The 20,430-nt window shown below is 37.9% G+C and overlaps 2 long non-coding RNA genes across 2 annotated transcripts in view; both read left to right on the top strand.

The window, feature by feature from the left end:
* LOC103888111 overlaps positions 1-20,430 on the top strand; it is a 31,452-nt gene that overhangs the window by 4,531 nt on the left and 6,491 nt on the right. Inside the window, exon 2 of the long non-coding RNA XR_652493.4 lies at positions 958-1,065. This is a non-coding gene — a long non-coding RNA (uncharacterized LOC103888111). The remainder of the gene's footprint in view (positions 1-957; positions 1,066-20,430) is intronic.
* LOC116270791 lies at positions 14,570-19,314 on the top strand. The gene is made up of 2 exons (XR_004179021.1): positions 14,570-14,606; positions 16,109-19,314. It is a non-coding gene; the product is annotated as an uncharacterized LOC116270791 (long non-coding RNA).

The following is a 20,430-nucleotide window of genomic DNA, read 5'->3' on the forward strand; positions in this document are numbered from 1 at the left end:
AACAGTTGTAGGAAAATGGGAGAGAGAAGCCACAGTACAAAATTAAGTAAAAATGTAGACTAAAAAGTTGAAAAGGTAACCTTTTTAATATGAACAAGGACTAGGACTGGAAGTTGTATTAGAAAAATAAGAACACTAACTTTGACTTCAGGATGGAATTTTGGTTAATTTCTGCCCTGAATTTTATTTTAGTAGATAGTTTGCGATAAAGTAAAAATAAACAAATAGCACAAAGAAAATATTTTTGCGTCTAGCATCAATCCAAAAATGTCAGTTCCTATTAGAGATAATAGCAGCTTATGGGCTACACAGTTTTATTTTTTATTTCAAATGTTTTCCTCATCCAGAGGGTTAAATGTTATCAATACTGGTAAGGGACAGTTTCATGATGACAGACAAAGAGGTAAAGTTTCCTCGTGAGAAATCAATTTCTAAAAGGTAACAGCCCAGCACGCCTTTGATTTTCCATAGGATGCCACACCTTTGATATAATTGAATTCGTCTTATCCACTAGTACTTGTGTAAAGATGGATGCTAAACCTTAAGTTAGAGTTTAAGAGTTATTTGAAGATGCAGTTGTTTTTTATAATTGTTGTTAGACACTTGGAAGCCCTGAGTCTGAGTAAGAATTTCTTTCTTTCCCCTCCACACACATTATATTAAGCTGTCATTCATAGCCACGGCAGGAATAGAAAACTGTCTTGGAATAACCTGGATGACAGAAGTTCTCTGGTGGTATGTAGCTTTCCAAAAAAAAAAAAAATCATCATATCACAACAGATCTCTTTTGATGTGTTCACTATTTCCAGATTCATTTTATAATGACAAATTAAGACATTTGTACAGTGAACTCTGACATTAGTGTGAATACAGCTCTTCCTGGTCCTCTATAGCTTTTTATTTTTTCTGGCCTGCATCTTTGACAATAATCTCAAAATTTTTTGAATATTTTCACAGCAACTCAACAACTGGTAATTGAGAGTAATATCTGCGTTTCCTTGCTCAACCAATGCACCTCCCTGTAGAAAGAGGTATATGGATGAAGCTGAACTCTGAAAAGTGCAGGTATGAAAAATAAAATTCTAGGATTTTTATTTTGTAAAAACTTACTAATTATAAAATAGCCTTGAAACATGACAACATTCAATATATGTTGCAGTTTAATAATGAACAATCAGCTATACATTATTTCTATGACCCCAAAAATGTTTTGACTTATTTTATTGTATTTGGAACCCCGCAGTGAAACTTTATAACAGAAAGGAAATTCTTCAAACATGAGGAGCATCAACTTTTTTCTCAAATGAAATTTGCAATTGGGTGTAGGTAATCTATGAATTGTACAGAAGTCATCTAAAATTCTGCTATCTTGTGTGCTTACTACAAATTGAATGTGTCCAGTGCAACAGAATACACAGAAAGATCTAAGTAATTTATTTTTGCTATTTTTAAATTCTCAGTCATGTTTTTACACTTCAAACAATTTTTCTTTTATTTCACAAGTATTTTACTAGTTTCTACTTTGCTAGAAGCATTTTGTTTGGCATTAGGATATAAAGGTGAACAATACAAACAGAATCCTTACCTTCGTGGAGCATATAACATGCCTGCTGAGACATTTAACCATATAGGGTACATGTAAGTTATGTTTATGATTTTCTACTAGCATTTGGTGAGTATCCATCAGTTCATTTCATTGATTAGGCGGTCAGCATTCACAAATGCTTAATATATGCCAGAGATCATACTGGAATTACATAAATACTTAAGGAACTAAAAAATCAGCAGAAAAGAGACCCCTAAGTATAATTATAGTTTCAATATGATAAATTTGGACATTGTAATTTGTAAAATGTAGATAGTTATTGAAGAATAAAGAACACACTCTCATCTGTCTTATGCATATGTGTCTGTATTTATTTATCTATTGATCTCTTTATTGATGGAGAATGTAGATAAAATTGCATAAAACAAGCTCTACAAAGGAGGTAACCCTTGAATTCTCATTCAGAGAGTGAAAATAGAACCCATTTTATATACTAAAGATTGTAAGCAATAGATTTCTAAAATAGAAAAATGTTTGTATACAAATGTTAATTGTACATCTAGTATGTCCCACGTTTAAGACACAGTCTTGGTGGTAGATGCTGTCAGTGCTCGGCTGCTTCCTATTGGGCCTTACCATTCTTACCCAACTTTCCACCGTTCAGCACTCCTCTCTCTTTGCCTGAGGGCTTTCTCTGGCTACCAGAGCCCACCTTGTCCATGCATGTGATGGGAAATACTGGGAAAAAAATTCCCTTCATGATCAGCTCGCAACCAGTAATATCTGGGATTGGTAGGATACATTTTCCAGCTCCCTTACCCCTGGATAGCATAAATTTAAGGTTTAAAATTTAAATTTTAAACTGTTTTCTGGAGTTCCCCAGGAAGATAAAACTCAAATTATTCACAATGGTAACCTATTTGTTAATGCACTCTCATGGCTGTCTTCCTTTCCCTTTGTCACTTTCCAACTCCCTAAAAGGTCCTGGGGTCCCATCCAAAATAAACTACTTGCACTTGAATGCTTGTCTCGGGGCCTGCTGCTGGGAAAACTTAACCAAAGACACTGACTTTTCTTCATAAGCCACAGTTTCTGCGTCTAAGAAACTCCCAGTCAAGTAACACCTAGCAATTACTTCCTTCACTTAGTAGTACCCAGACCAAATACACCATTTACATTCAACACATACATGTGCACCCATTACAAGATTAAGGTACCCACACACAGATAGATAGATGATTGATTGATAGGTAGATAGATCGATAAAAAAGCACTTCAAAGGCGATTTTTCCAAATCTCTCATTTTTCTACTGTTACAAAAGTTTGAATCCAAAGTTCTTGACTTTCAGGCTGAAGCTCTCACTGCATACAAAGCTGCATCTAAAAGGAAGTTTAGCAGAAAATAAGCTGGTTCAATTGATATTTTTATATGACTATGAGTTAGCGACTGCTGTCCAACAAACTACATGAAACTTCATGACTTCAACAATTATCTTTTAAAAAATTTTTTTGCTAACAAGTTTATGGGTCATGTTGGGTGGCTCTATTGATGTGGGTGAGGTTCGGCTGCTCTTGGCAAGCCTTGCTTATGTATCTCTGGTCTGCTGCTGGGTAGGTTAAAGGCTAGGAGTTGCTTGGCTGGGACAATGGGAATGACTGTTCCGCGTGGCTTCTCATCTTCCAACAGGCTGGCTCAGGCTTGTTCATGTGGCAGAAGCTATGGTCAAAGAGAAAAAGCAGAACCGTGCAAGGACTCCTTAGTCTTAAGTTTAAAACTAGAAGGTAATTACTTTATTACTTTCTAGTGGTTAAATAGGTCCAAAGACCAACCTAAATTCAACAGGTAGGGAAATAGCTCCACCCCTTAACGGGAGTTTTTGAAAAACCACATTGCAAAATGATGCGGATACATGGAAGGAAATAATTGCAGCAATCCTTCTGCAAACAATCTACCACCTTCTGGCTAGTGTCCATCTGAATTCATTCTGTGCTTATCAAATGCCCAGGACCTTTTTTAAAGGGGGCAAATAATATCATGTCATCTTTATTCCATTACCTTGCGACTCATTTAGCCGTAATTCCTCCCCTTGGTCATGTTCTGTGCTAATTTTCTTATGTTTCAGAAATTATATTCTCTGGTACAACACTGATTTCCCCCTACCTACTATTTTATTTAGTCTGCTCAAGCTTCAGATTAGTCCTCTAAGTTAAATGTACTATGGAGCATTCATTAGAAATAGTATAGTCTATAAAATTGTATTTTCCAATATTTATAATAGCCATGGATAGGGAAACGTGTATGTTGTGAAGGAGACTGAGAGGGAAAAAAAAGAGGAGAAAGGTTGTTATGTGCGTAAAGACTATCAAGAAATAGCGTCCTTGCCACCCTGTGGAAGTTTCTAAAATTGCAAGATCCAAAATCTTTGAACATGTGTCTACTGAGTACCCGTTTGTATAAATCTCTCTGCTGCGTACCAGTGAGGGGAAAATGAAGTGTTCCATGCAAAGGGGCATCCTCATGTTGCCGAACTAAACAGAGCCAGTGTGTTCACCTCATGTTGACAAGTGGACCAACTCTACCCCCAGCCTCATCTCAATAGATACGGGAAGATGGCAGAGCCTCATCTCATGATCAGGATTTTAGAGCTAGAAAAATCTTTTGGAGTCATCTAACCCAACTCATAGTGCTTTTGTTAGGTAAACTTTTAAAAAAATACAAAGTACTCATGGAAAAGTACACAGATAATAATTTAATTGCTCCATGAGTGTACCTATGTAACCAGCACCCAGAAGGAGAAACAGAAAACTCTCAGTTTCCTAGGAGCCCACCTCTTACTTCCCTCCCAGACATCCTGACTTCCAATAGCATATCCACATCTTGCTTCTTGGGAACTTTTTCTAAATAGAATTATACTGTTCTCTTTTGTATGACGTTTGTCACGCTGACTATCACATCTGTACTATTATTCATCCTTGTTGCTATGTATTCTTGAAGATTATTTGTTTTCATCACTTCATAATATTTCAATATATGAGTAAATCACAACTTACTCAGTTCTACAGTTCATAGCCACTTGTGTTGTTTGCATTTTTGACTGTCACACATTATCTTGCTATGAACATTCTAGTACATAGCTTTTGGTGCCCATATGCTTGTATTTCTGTTGTGTATCTATTTAGGACTGTAGTTTCTGGGCTACATGTGTGCATATGTTTGGCTTTCATAAATTATACCAATTTTCTAAATTGGTTATACTAATTTATGTTTCCACCAACCCAACTATGATTTAACTTTTATTTTTTAATAATTGCAGATTTACAAGAATTTGCAAAGAAATGTCCAGCTGAGACCTGATATCCCATGTATCCAGTCTCCCACATGCACATGTAACCCTGAACTTAAAAGTTAAATGCGTATATTCATGTAATTTATATATATGTATAATTGATATGATCTCTTAGTAAAATTTGAAGAACATTCACCTGTCTCCTAGGATTTGGAGTAAAGATTAACATTGAACCTGGTGCAGGATCAGTATTCAATGAAAGGTAGTCATTTATTATCAATGGCAACAGCATCATCCCATTTCGAGAGCATTTTTATCTTCATTTCTTAGAAGAGGAATGTAATGCATAAAGAAGTGATAGAATTCTTCAAGGGCTGAGTTGATAAGCCACAGAGCCTATCCTAGACTTGTATTCAGAAACTCTGACCCTACACTTCAATTGCTGATAGTGATAACTTGCTTGATAATACACACTGTGTTGCCTTCATTCTCTGTCCTGTCTCAATTTCTACTCCCCTCCTGTCAGTGTTTTCTGGGATCACATCTCAGATAAAACACTGGCACTAAAATTCTTACTCAGAATCTGCTTCTGGGGAATTCAAACTAAGGCACTCATCTTCACCATTTTTTTCTATCTAGCTTCTTAATTTCTGTTCTGATCCAAAAACAACTCCCAAAGAGTGGTTTCCATGTGACATTTTCAAGGTCCCTCCAGTGTTCCTAAAAGGTCAACCTATGCATGGTCAGTTCTTTTGGCAGGATTGCTAATTTCTGTGGCAATTGTCTCCATCTCATGGTTTTATCTGGATTAATTTCTTAAAGAATTCTGGCCTAGAAAGGTTTAGTATTTTACTTGACCTTCCTATGTGGAATATTTTTGTATAACAGCAAAGTCCTCTCATACCTTAACCTTAAATGCTCCAAGAGAAAGTTCTACCCTGTTAGAATAAAGGTCATGCCTCCCTCAATTATAGCTAATCTCAAAGCATGAGAGTTTAACTAATGGTCAAATCCATATTAAGTTTAATTACACATAGTTATGAGTATATAACATTCAACCCATGCCCCAATGATTTATGGAATACAAATGTGATGGGATATTGCTGCTTAAATCCAAGCAAGAGAAGAGGCTCAGAAATCACAAGGACAACCTTTGTACAAAAGCCATGGCTAAGCATTAGTCAGGCAGTTAAGATTAACATAGGATAGCACAACCCTCCATTAGTTACTCATCAGCAAACACAGAAAAACGAGAGCTAGATTATAGCTCTTTGGTGTGTTTTTAAAAATGAGAAAATGGAAAAGCACAGAGGCTGAGCAAGGACCCAGGGGCATGCAACCGGCTAAACTGCTGAGCTGTCGGACACTAAGTCCTCCCTGTCTTAATCCATTGTACCAATGGGCATCATAGGGGATGAGGAGACGCAGATACTAATTCAGAAATTTCAAATTTTAGCATCCATCACAATCATAGTGGGTTTGTTAAAACACAGATTGATGTTCCCTGTTGCCTAGAATTTCTGATTCGGTAGGGCTGACGTGGAGACCCTGAGGATCTGCATCTGTGACAAGTTCCCAGGTGATGCTGACGTTGCTAGCCCAAGACTCACATTTTGAGAATGATTGCCTTATGGAATATATTTTTTCTAAGATGGATCTCAGATGGTATTCATGCAAGGAACCTGGACCCACTGGCAGACACAAGGGCATGTTATTGCTAGAATCACAGGGCTTAACATTCAGGCCTGGGCAGAGACTGTTAGAGGTGAAATGCCAAGTAATTAGGTCTCAAAACTAGGCTGACTTGAGAAGTTGGATTCGCAAAGATCAGAAAGGGCCACAGGTGGCAAACATGACTCAAGGTCGGAAATGCTAAGTTCAGAAAATACCAAGGCTCAGAACCTCAACTCCTGCTCTTGCAACCAGTTTACTTCCTATGTGACCCCTGACAACTGAGAGGGAAGAAGGATTGTTATCCTAGGTAAATGCTGAACTACCAGGAATAAAGGCAAAAAATTAAATCATTAGGCTGATTTTTTGTTCTTTTTGTCCTCAAAAACCTACATCTAAATGCTCCTTATAATGGTGAATGCTTGTATATAACCCCATCCAGAAATGCCTTGGATATGATTTTGTCCTTATTATTTTCAATTTTCCCTTGAAGTTTTGTGGTTAAAATGGACTGAATTGAACCTAGGCTCTTTCCTCACTAGCTGTGGGACCGATGAATTGTGTAACCTCTTGAAGCCTTGGTTTCCTTACCAGGAAAAGAGGGTTAAAATAGTTTCTTTCTCATACAGCTTCTTCAAGAATTAAGTGAGTCATACTAGCACTTGCCAGATGTAGTAACAGCTCAGTAAACCTCCATTATGTCATTATTCTTATCATTATTACCACATGCTAGCATCTTTCCTCTGATGACTGCCAATCTCCTGGCAATGGTTATAGTCTATGTAAGATTTCACTTTTGGAAAACCGATGATATTTGAATAATGATTACTTATGAGAATGGAGAAATGTCTTTTACTCTAGGAATTAGAAAATAAAGAAGAAATAAAGCCTTAGGGGTATGTTCATGTGTGTATGTGTGTGTGAGAAAGTTCAAAGTGGTTAGAAGTACCTGGAATGGAAGAAAAGACAAGTCAAAAATATGTGGTAAAATCTATAATAACATTTTGCCAATGTTAATTTCTTAGTTTTTTCTAAGTGCACTGTGGTTATGTAAGATTTAAACATTAGAGGAAGCTGGGTACAGGATGTACAATAACTCTCTGTGCTATTTCTGTAACTCTTCTATAGACGTAAATAACCTGAAAATAATTTTTTAAAGTATCAAATTAATTAATTAGAAAAGAGCTAATTAAGAAGGTTGTGACATAGTTTTTAATAACTTTCTATAGAATATTCTTTAAAAGTAGGTTTTATGTTGTTATTTTTTATTTGTTTGTTTCTTTCCCCGGAAATAGCTAAAATGCCTCCAAAAACAAGATGTGACAGAATCTTGTGCTATGTCACAGAATCTTGTGACAGAAGTGCTATGTGCTCTCCCAAACCATTTCCTCTTTCCTCTGGACTCAGCCTTAGACTACATTTCCCAACCTCTCTTCCAGTCAGTTGCAGTCACGTGATTGCATCTGGTGAAAGAGATGTGATCAGCAGTAATTGCAGTACTTCCTGGCCTGGACTATGGAAAACTCCCACAATCCTCTGTGTTCTCTCTTTCCCATTTAACACCCTAGAGGGAGAATAGAGGAAGATAGAAGAAAATTGGGCCCTGAATGGGCATGCAAGCCTGCCATTCAATCAGACATTCCTTTTGGGATTGATGGCATGAGAGACTTTTTGGAAGGTTGAATTGTTAAAATGGGCTACTTTCCTAACTAATGCAAACATTTAGGTAGTGTGCTATGGCATTTAATTGGGCAGTATTGTTTTTGGTTAAGCATAATTTAACTCTGAAAGAAATCCCAAAGGAGGTAAGTATCTCTAATATAAAATTCCATGGTGGATATTTTAAAATGAGATAATTATGTTTGAATTGTATATTCTGGTATTTGTATTTTATTAGTTTATATTTACATATTATTTATTTATTTATTTTTATTATACTTTATGTTCTAGGGTACATGTGCACAACATGCAGGTTTGTTACATATGTATACATATGCCATGTTGGTGTGCTGCACCCATTAACTTGTCATTTACATTAGGTATATCTCCTGATGCTATCCCTCCCTGCTCCCCCCACCCCACAACAGACCCTGGTGTGTGATGTTCCCCTTCCCGAGTCCAAGTGATCTCATTGTTCAATTCCCACCTATGAGTGAGAACATGCAGTGTTTGGTTTTCTGTTCTTGTGATAGTTTGCTGAGAATGATGGTTTCCAGCTGCATCCATGTCCCTACAAAGGACATGAACTCATCCTTTTTTATAGCTGCATACTATTCCGTGGTGTATATGTGCCACATTTTCTTAATCCAGTCTGTCATTGATGGACATGTGGGTTGGTTCCAAGTCTTTGCTATTGTGAATAGTGCCACAATAAACATATGTGTGCATGTGTCTTTATAGCAGCACGATTTATAATCCTTTGGGTATATACCCAGTAATGGGATGACTGGGTCAAATGGTATTTCTAGTTCTAGATCCTTGAGGAATTGCCACATTGTTTTCCACAATGGTTGAACTACTTTACAGTCCCACCAACAGTGTAAAAGTGTTCTTATTTCTCCACATCCTCTCCAGCACCTGTTGTTTCCTGACTTTTTAATGATCGCCATTCTAACTGGTGTGAGATGGTGTCTCATTGTGGTTTTGACTTGCATTTCTCTGATGACTAGTGATAATGAGCATTTTTCATGTGTTTGTTGACTGCATAAATGTCTTCTTTTGAGAAGTGTCTGTTCATATCCTTTGCCTACTTTTTGATGGGGTTGTTTTTTTCTTGTAAATTGGTTTGAGTTCTTTGTACGTTCTGGTTATTAGCCCTTTGTCAGATGACTGTATTGCAAAAATTTTCTCCCATTCTGTAGGTTGCCTGTTCACTCTGATGGTAGTTTCTTTTACTATGCAGAAGCTCTTTGGTTTACTTACATCCCTTTATCAATTTTAGCTTTTGTTGCCATTGCTTTTGGTGTTTTAGACCTGAAGTCCTTGCCCATGGCTATGTCCTGAATGGTATTGCCTTGGTTTTCTTCTAGGGTTTTTATGGTTTTAGGCCTAACATTTAAGTCTCTAGTCCATCTTGAATTAATTTTTGTATAAGGTGTTAAGAAGGGATCCAGTTTCAGCTTTCTACATATGGCTAGCCAGTTTTCCCAGCACTATTTATTAAACAGGGAATCCTTTCCCCATTTCTGGTTTTTCTCAGGTTTGTCAAAGATCAGATGGTTGTAGATGTGTGGTATTATTTGTGAGGGCTCTGTTCTGTTCCATTGGTCTATATCTCTGCTTTGGTACCAGTACCATGCTGTTTTGGTTACTGTAGCCTTGTAGTATAGTTTGAAGTCAGGTAGCACGATGCCTCCAGCTTTGTTCTTTTGGCTTGGGATTGTCTTGGCAATGAGGGCTCATTTTGGTTCCATAGGAACTTTAAAGAGCTTTTTTCCAATTCTGTGAAAAAAGTCATTGGTAGCTTAATGGGGATGGCATTGAATCTATGAATTACCTGGGGCAGTGTGGCCATTTTCACGATATTGATTCTTCCTCTCCATGAGCATGGAATATTCTTCGATTTGTTTGTGTCCTCTTTTATTTCATTGAGCAGTGGTTTGTAGTTCTCCTTGAAGAGGTCCTTCACATCCCTTGTAAATTAGATTCCTAGGTATTTTATTCTCTTTGAAGCAATTGTGAATGGGAGTTCATTCATGATTTGGCTCTGTTTGTCTGTTATTGGTGTATAAGAATGCTTGTGATTTTTGCATATTGATTTTGTATCCTGAGACTTTGCTGAAGTTGCTTATCAGCTTAAGGAGATTTGGGGCTGAAATGATGGGGTTTTCTAAATATATAATCATGTCATCTGCAAAGAGGGACAATTTGACTTCCTCTTTTCCTAATTGAATACTCTTTATTTCTTTCTGTTGCCTGATTGCCCTAGCCAGAACTTCCAACACTATGTCGAATAGGAGTGGTGAGAGAGGGCATCCCTGTCTTGTGCCAGTTTTCAAGGAGAATGCCTCCAGTTTTTGCCCATTCAGTATGATATTGGCTGTGAGTTTGTCATAAATAGCTCTTATTATTTTGAGATACGTTCCATCAATACCGAATTTGCTGAGCATTTTTAGCATGAAGGCCTATTGAATTTTGTCAAAGGCCTTTTCTGCATCTATTGAGATAATCATGTGGTTTTTGTCTTTGGTTCTATTTATATGCTGGATTACGTTTATTAATTTGCATATATTGAACCAACCTTGCATCCCAGAGATAAAGCCCACTCGATCATGGTGGATAAGTTTTTGATGTGCTGCTGCATTCGGTTTGCCAGTATTTTGTTGAGGAGTTTTGCATCAATGTTCATCAGGGATATTGGTCTAAAATTCTCTCTCTCTTTTTTTTTTTGTTGTTGTGTCTCTGCCAGGCTTTGGTATCAGGATGATGTTGGCCTCATAAAATGAGTTAGGGAGGATTCCCTCTTTTTCTATTGATTGAAATAGTTTCAGAAGGAATGGTACCAGCTCATCCTTGTACCTCTGGTAGAATTTGGCTGTGAATCTGTCTGGTCCTGGACTTTTTTTAGTTGGTAGGCTATTAATTATTGCCTCAATTTCAGAGCCTGTTATTGGTCTATTCAGGGATTCAACTTCTTCCTGGTTTAGTCTTGGGAGACTGTATGTGTCCAGGAGTTTATCCATTTCTTCTAGGTTTTCTAGATTATTTGCATAGAGGTGTTTATAGTATTCTCTGATGGTAGTTTGTATTTCTGTGGGGTCGATGGTGATATCCCCTTAATCATTTTTTATTGCATCTATTTTATTCTTCTCTTTTCTTCTTTATTAGTCTTGCTAGTGGTCTATCAATTTTGTTGATCTTTTCAAGAAACCAGCTCCTGGATTCATTTATTTTTTTGAAGGGTTTGTTGTGTCTCTATCTCCTTCAGTTCTGCTCTGATCTTAGTTATTTCTTGCTTTCTGCTACCTTTTGAATGTGTTTGCTCTTGCTTCTCTAGTTCTTTTAATTGTGATGTTAGGGTGTAAATTTTAGATCTTTCTTGCTTTCTCTTGTGGGCATTTAGTGCTATAAATTTTCCTCTACACACTGCTTTAAATGTGTCCCAGAGATTCTGGTATGTTGTATCTTTGTTCTCATTGGTTTCAAAGAACATCTTTATTTCTGTCTTCATTTTGTTATGTACCCAGTTGTCATTTAGGAGCAGGTTGTTCAATTTCCATGTAGTTGAGCAGTTTTGTTTGAGTTTCTTAATCCTGAGTTCTAGTTTGATTGCATTGTGGTCTGAGAGACAGTTTGTTTTAATTTCTGTTCTTTTACATTTGCTGAGGAGTGCTTTACTTCCAACTATGTGGTCAATTTTGGAATAAGTGCGATGTGGTGCTGAGAAGAATGTATATTCTGTTGATTTGGGGTGGAGAGTTCTGTAGATGTCTATTACATCCACTTGGTACAGAATTGAGTTCAATTACTGGATATCCTTGTCAACTTTCTGTCTCATTGATCTGTGTAATGTTGACAGTGGGGTGTTAAAGTCTCCCATTATTATTGTGTGGGAGTCTAAGTCTCTTCATAAGTCTCTAAGGACTTGCTTTATGAATCTGGGTACTCCTGTATTGGCTGCATATATATTTAGCATAGTTAGCTCTTCTTGTTGAATTGATCCCTTTACCATTATGCGATGGCCTTCTTTGTCTCTTTTGATCTTCGCTGGTTTAAAGTCTGTTTTACCAGAAACTAGGATTGTAACCCCTGCCTTTTTTTTGTTTTCCATTTGCTTGGTAGATCTTCCTCCATCCCTTTATTTTGAGCCTACGTGTGTCTCTGCATGTGAGATGGGTCTCCTGAATACAGCAAACTGATGGGTCTTGACTCCTTATCCAATTTGCCAGTCTGTGTCTTTTAAATGGAGCATTTAGCCCATTTACATTTAAGGTTAATATTGTTATGTGTGAACTTGATCCTGTCATTATGACGTTAGCTGGTTATTTTGCTCATTAGTTGATGCAGTTTCTTCCTAGCATCAATGGTCTTTACATTTTGGCATGTTTTTGCAATGGCTGGTACCGGCCATTCCTTTCCATGTTTAGTGCTTTCTTCAGGAGCTCTTGTAGGGCAGGCCTGGTGATGACAAAATCTCTCAGCATTTGCTTCTCTGTAAAGGATTTTATTTCTCCTTCACTTTTGAAACTTAGTTTGGCTAGATATGAAATTCGGGGTTGAAAATTCTTTCTTTAAGAATGTTGAATATATGGCCCCCACTCTCTTCTGACTTGTATACTTTCTGCCGAGAGATCTGCTGTTAGTCTGATGGGCTTCCCTTTGTGGGTAATACAACCTTTCTCTCTGGTTGCTCTTAACATTTTTTCCTTCATTTCAACTTTGGTGAATCTGACAATTATGTGTCTTAGGGTTGCTCTTCTTGAGGAGTATCTTTGTGGCATTCTGTCTATTTCCTGAATTGGAATGTTGCCCTGCCTTGCTAGGTTGGGGAAGTTCTCCTGGATAATATCCTGCAGAGTGTTTTCCAACTTGGTTCCATTCTCCCCATCACTTTCAGGCACACCAATCAGATGTAGATTTGGTCACATAGTCCCATATTTCTTGGAGACTTTGTTCATTTCTTTTTACTCTTTTTTCTCTAAACTTCTCTTCTCACTTCATTTCATTCATTTGATCTTCAATCACTGATACCCTTTCTTCCAGTAAATTGAGTCGTTAACTGAAGCTTGTGCATTTGTCAGATAGTTCTCATGTCATGGTTTTCAGCTCCATCAGGTGATTTAAGGACTTCTCTACATTGGTTATTCTAGTTAGCCATTTGTCAAATCTTTTTTCAAGGTTTTTAGCTTCTTTGCAATGGATTTGAACTTCCTCCTTTAGCTCAGAGAAGTTTGATCATCTGAAGCCTTCTTCTCTCAACTCGTCAAAGTCATTCTCCATCCAGCTTTGTTCCGTTGCTGGTGAGAAGCTGCGTTCCTTTGGAGGGGGAGAGGTGCTCTGATTTTTAGAATTTTCAGCTGTTCTGTACTGCTTTTTCCCCATCTTTGTGGTTTTATCTACCTTTGGTCTTTGACGATGGTGACATACAGATGGGGTTTTGGTGTGGATGTCCTTTCTGTTTGTTATTTTTCCTTCTAACAATCAGGACCCTCAGCTGCAGGTCTGTTGGATTTTGCTCGAGTTTCACTCCAACCCTGTTTGTCTGGGTATCAGCAGCAGAGGCTGCAGAAGAGTGAATGTTGCTGAACAGTAAATGTTGCTGCCTGATCGTTCCTCTGGAAGCTTGGTCTCAGAGGGGTACCTGGCCATGTGAGGTGTGAGGTGTCAGTCTGCCCATTTTCTGTGGTGTCTCCCAGTTAGGCTACTCAGGGGTCAGGCACCCACTTCAGCAGGCAGTCTGTCCATTCTCAGATCTCAACCTCTGTGCTGAGAGAACCACTACTCTCTTCAAAGCTGTCAGACAGGGACATTTAAATCTGCAGAGGTTTCTGCTGCCTTTTGTTTGGCTATGCCCTGTCCCCAGAGGTGGAGTCTACAGAGGCAGGCAGACCTCCTTGAGCTGTGGTGGGCTCTACCCAGTTCGAGCTTCCCACGGCTTTGTTTACCTTCTCAAGCCTCAGCAATGGTGGGTGCCCCTCCCCCAGCTTCGCTACCACCTTGCAGTTCGATCTCAGATTGCTGTGCTAGCAATGAGGGAGGCTCCATGGGCATAGGACCCTCTGAGCCAGGCACAGGATGTAATCTCCTGATGTGCCGTTTGCTAAGACCCTTGGTAAAGCGCAATATTAGGGTGGGAGTGACCCAATTTTCCAGATGTTGTGTGTCACGATGTCCCTTGGCTAGGAAAGGGAATTCCCTTCCCCCTCATTCTTCCCGGGTGAGGCAGTGCCTTACCTGCTTCAGCTCTCGCTCGATGGGCTGCATCCACTGTCCTGCACCCACTGTCCGACACACCCCAGTGAGATGAACCTTGTAGGTACCTCAGCTGGAAATGCAGAAATCACCTGTCTTCTGTGTCACTCATTCTGGGAGCTGGAGGCTAAAGCGGTTCCTATTCGGCCATCTTGGAACCACCCGGACTATTTAAATATAATTTAAAGACTGTGAGTATCATGAAGGCAGGGACTATGACTGCTTTGTTAATGACTGTATTCCTAGAATTTAATACAGTGGTACACATTTAATAAAATTTAATTGAATCAAGAAAATTTGGAAATAACTGATTGGTTCATACAGAATAAGAAGAGAGTTTTTAATTGCATATTTAAAGATGGACATAGCAGTATGTCTATTCATTTTGTAGTTAAAATACATTATTTTTTATCTCAGCTTTGTTTGAATTAATACAAATGAAATTACACAGCAGTTTTGTCCCATACTATGTATTATCTTATTGTTTTAAAATGTTTATCTGGGATCACAGTAAGGCTAAAGAAGTACTTTTTGAAAGAATGAATTTTATAAGCCTTAGTCGACTGTTTTGTTTTGTTGTGGGATACATGGAAATAATTATATCTTATGTTGCTTTATATGATTGATCATAAATGAAGTTACAAAATCATGCAGTTCTTCACTTAATTGAACTCGTATATGTATCTTCTATAAAGGTATATTATAAGTCCCAAATAAATTTTAATTAGTGACTGACATAGAATAGTATTGAAAAAAGCTTAATTTTTTTTGACTGATGAAAAAAATTTCTCAGAACTTCATATATTGGATTAAAGTAATGAAAGAAATAAGTATAAAATATTAGCAAGTGATTGCAAGAATGAATTAGAGTAAAATTTTCCTCTACAACAAATTCAGCTATTTCAAGAAGATCCATGTGCTTTAATTTGTTAGTGCCCAGTAGTTTATATTAAAATAAATTGAAAAGCTGCGAAGTATCCTCTTGTGGGATATTGACATTTCAGTTTTTGTTATGTACAGGGTGTCCCAGAAGCTGCGAAAATTAATTTCTGAACTCTACCCTTTAGACTGCAATTGCTAAAAGGAAAAATATATAGACAATAGAAATATATATCTTAACTAATTAAGTAAGCATGTCTGCATGTTAATGAAGTCCTCTAATTAACTATGCTACTGAATAGAATAATATGGCATGGAAGAAATGGGTATCATTTCATTCTGAAGCTGACATAAAATAATAATAAAATAAATAGCTTTGTGGCAGGAAAATTACAGGTTTATTAATTTATGTTTTGAATCTCCTGCTCTGTAATAAGCAATAGACTGAGGGCTATTCATGATTTCTATTCTCTGTTTCCACCACTCCCCACCCTAACCCAACCTACCCAATCCAACCCAACCTCTTTGTTCCTCTGACTCTGTTAAAATTTTTGCCTTAGAGCCAAAAGCAAATATCTTTTAAAAAATCCCTTTTCTTGTTTGATCTTTCAAAACCTAAATCACAATAAGATTATGTGAGACACTTCCAAGAAGGTAGACTTTTATTTTATTTGGAGGGAAGGAAGATGAGTGATTGTTAAATATGAGAATCATAAGTAAGTGGAGGGAAAAGAAATGATACCAAGAGTGGAAGGAAACCATAATATGCTGATCTAGCAAGAAGTAGTAACCCAATATTCCCTTCCTATCTCAGACACTCCAGAAGTCATCAGGACCGCAAAAAGATAGTTCTGTGGTAATTCGAGGAAGTTGGATAGAGTGGTGATGAAACGCCATGCTTCATGAGGATTCTTGTCTCAAGATGCCTTGAAAACTGCAGAGCTATGAGGCTTCAGGGGTTAGGCTTGTTGGAAGATGATCAACATGTCCTCCCCAAGTGTTCTGTTCTGCTTGAGAGCCCTGGTATAATTCAAGGCATTGCAGAGTGGAGGAAGAGAGAACAAGGTAGGGTCAATGAGGAGTCATGGGATAGCACCTAATAATGACTAAGACTCAATTTCCTCCCAAACTTGAAGTTAGATTTAATGTGACTGAAAGAGCATAAAGAAATGTGACATTTCTTTGACTTTGAATCATAGTAGCAGCAAATTCATACCTCCTATGTGTTTATAAGATTATCTATACTATATGGTATGTTAACCAATAATGTATTTTTCTTAAAACAAAGACTCTTTTTGATCTCAGAGGCAATTCTGAAAGCAGAAAATGCATGCACAAACAGAAATTTTCTATCAATAATAAATTGATATCAAAGCTGTTTCTAGTTAATATTGCCATTTCCAAATTAAATAGTCTTTTTGATGGTTATAATTCAGCTGAACAGAAGAAAAGGGGGTAGAAATGTATGTCCTGTGTCATCATCTAAAAATGCATGCCACTGATTGGCTTAATTATAATACCACATTTCTTTTCTAGTGACGTTTAGCCTATAATGTATATAAAATGAAAGATTCATGTATATTCAATGAGGAAACAGCAACTTGAAATTGAATTACTTGTCTTAGTTCTAGTAAGCTCAAAACACTTCTATTTGTCATTCATTAAGTTTCCAACCACAGGTGTTATACTTGTGCTCCCCATTATTGAACACTTCCCAGAGTCATACTCTTTGTACCTCTGTAGTTCCTCCAATTAGAGTAGGCAGAATATACTTCAACTAATTTATGTTGAGCTTTACCATGTGAAGTGCTTTGGCCAGTGGAACATTAGTGCATATGCTGTATAAAGTACCTTTAAATGTGATATATGGTAGAACTCGACTTCTTGTGCTGCTGCCTTTTATCGTGAAGAGAGCCTGCCTCTAGAAACTACTGGTTTAAGAAGGATGAGAGTGATAGATAAGATCTGGACCCAAACTGCAGCTGGAATCTAAGCTTGGTTGAGTCCAGCTTAGATCAGCCAAATCTCAGTTGACCTGAAGACATGTAAACAGGAAATAAGTGTGTCTTGTAAGCCGCTAAATTTGGGATAGTGTGTTACACAGCATTATGTTGTATATAGCAGACTGATGCATCTTTTCATTCTTTTTGCTCAGTACATCTCCAAGCTCCTTGTGGTGCTTTGAATATTAAGGTTAGTTAGCCTTTTCTATTTATTCCTCCTTATTTAGAACTAAGAGACATTTCTATACTATGGCCCCAATTCAGCATGGAACAATTTTCATTTGAGAATATGATTCAGCATTTATACTATAGGTTGGTGCAAAAGTAATTGAAGGTTTTGTGATATTTTAATTGCACCTACCCATATATTTCAAGGATCAGACAGATAGACAATAAACTATTAAAAATGCAGAAAGGTAATCCGCACCAGGAGAGGTGCAAATAGTACATTGTGATTGTTATTTAAGCTGCCTTTTACATAAATTGTGTGATTTAATAGATGGAAAAGGGAAGAAAGATGTTTTCAGTGAGAAGAATATTAATTGATCCAGTTTTTATTTCTTTTCCCATCAAACACACATTTTAAAAGTACCTTCAATGAACCAGTGTTAGTGATATAGTGGTAAAGAGCACAGTCATGATGTCAGGCTACTGGGCATGACAGGAGGAAGAAATAGACTAGGGCAGGATAGAGACCAAGTCCTCTGGATGAGACAGGGTCCAGTTCAGAAACAAGGGGCTTCTTCAACCTGAGAAAGTTGGTTCAAAACAAAACAAAACAAAAAAATAAGGGTCATAGCACTGAACAACATTGTGTCCAAAGGCCTTTGCAGCTTCAGTGAGAATTAGGAAACCATTGCTATCGTGTGATCTGATCCAGAGAAAGTTATGTTCCAGATAATTGTCCAACCCATGAGGCAGGCTGGATATAAACTGGTATTAGGAACTTTTCATGTAACTGATTTCTCTGGAAAAAGGAATGGGGAAGAGCTTTCTTTCCCAGGGAAGAAAATTTGCCAGGAGATCTGCAGGACAGTTGAATCCAAGTCATTTTGGATCGGTGACTGATTGGCCTTGTGTTGGCATACAGGGAGAGAAAGGAGTTAAAATGGACACACAAGTTTTTGATGTATAACATTGAACAAAATATTTGAAGGAATTGGGGAAAAGAACTACGAAGTTTATCTGTGTCTACCATAATGCCATATAAAACCCCACCCTAAAATTGTATGGCTTAATGTAATAACCATTTATTGTTTTCAAGAGTTTATAGGTTGGATTGGTGGTCCTGCTAGTAGAGGCCGAGTTAGATGATTTCAGCTGGGCTAGCTCATGCCTCTGTTGTCAGCTGCAGATCAACAAGATCAATTTGCTCTTTCACTTAGGTTCACTCATACCTGAGGACTTGGACAAGACAAGCAGGCTTCATGAGGTCTGTATCATCCACCAGGCTATTTTGTGCTTATTCATATTTTGGGCTTATTCATATTCATATGGCAATATGGACAGGGATTCCAGAGAATGAGCAGAACACACAGGACTTCTTGAGACCAAGGCCTGAAACTGGCTTATGTCACATTTGCCACATTCTGTCGGCCAAGTCAAGTTGGAGACCTGTCCAGATTCAAGAGCTGGAGGAGTAGATTTGGCTTCTTAATGGAGGAACTGCAAGTGACATTGCACAGGGGCATGGAAACAGGGAAAGGAGGAATACTGGGATCACTTTTGCAATAACATTACCGTAGTGACCCACCATTTTCAATCCCTATTTTGTAGCAAGCAGTGTGCTAGGGACTTTACCAACTTGGTCTCATCAATGATCAGAGCAATTCTACTGGATGGGGAAAATGAGACATGGAGATATTAAACTTGTGTACAACCACACAGATGTTAAGTGGTAAATTCAGGTAGTAGTTCTGATCTCTGTAAAGCATCACTTCTTTCTACTCTTTCTCACATTGCTTCCTGCAATTACTGGTCCCCCAATCGTTTACCACTTGAAACAGAATCAGTTCTACCACAACAGGAATCTGAAGAGTCCAAGGGGGTTATATGGTCTGAGATTACCATAGTTGTCAAGGCTCATGCTGGGAATGCTTGATGGGAATGAAGGGTTGACTGAGTGGAATTAACCTTTTATAAGGGAGTGGTTACCTGCTAAGGGGGCAGGATTCCATATCTTCAGGTCCAAGGAGGCCTAATGACCTCTGTTTCCAAGGGGTCAACACTTGTAAGAGAGTGGGAGATGAGACTGTGACTCCTAGGCAGGACAATCTTTGTCCTCAGGTGGGATGTCTACATCATAACATAATGCCCTCTGGTGGGTGTCAAGGGAGCTAACCCTAGGATCTATACTAGGGAAAAGGGTTGCAGGCATGAAGGTACAGGTTTGCAGTTCTCCGGCTAACTGGGATTTCTTGAGTGGAAATTGGGAAGAGAATTTTAAGTTGATGTGCATGGACATTTCCTATTTTGTTTTTTTGTTTGTTTTGTTTTTTGCCTTGAACAATATCTGGTGCATGTGGACATGAAGTAAGTATTTGTTGAGTCATAAAGATGAAGATATAACCTAGAGGACTAAATTATTAAGCTCATGAGACAAGAGGTAAGATAACTTCGGACATTTTCTAGACCCTCATTGGAAAAAGCAAGAGAGAAAGCTTCAACTATGTATCAAAGCTTCTTAGTCACAGATTTAGAGACCAGCACTTATTCTCAAAGTTTTTCCCATAAACTATCAGATAAACAAGAATTTCTGGTGTTGGCGTTCTGCAGCTTTCACTTCAAGCAAGCTTTCTAGTGATGTCTACCAAAGATCTAGACCCTCCATCTTTGGCAAAACCGAACTTACAGGTAGAAGGTTATTGTTATCCACTAGACCAGTGCTATTCAAAGTGAGACTGCATAGTAGCATCAGCCTCACCTGGTTCTGGAGTAGAAAAATTTGTTCTCAGTTTCTGCCCAGGACCTATTGAATGAGAATACATGAGGCTGATGCCCAGGAATCTGTTTTTTAATAAACTCTCTAGATAGTTCTTACATGTGCTAATGTTTGAAAAGCCCTAAGCTGAAAGAGACTGAAGAGGACTCAGTGATAGTAATAAGTCAGGTGTTTTTGACTTTGCTCTGCTAT

The sequence above is a fragment of the Papio anubis genome, chromosome 16 (assembly GCF_008728515.1).
Source record: "Papio anubis isolate 15944 chromosome 16, Panubis1.0, whole genome shotgun sequence".
Taxonomy (NCBI): Eukaryota; Metazoa; Chordata; class Mammalia; order Primates; family Cercopithecidae; genus Papio; species Papio anubis.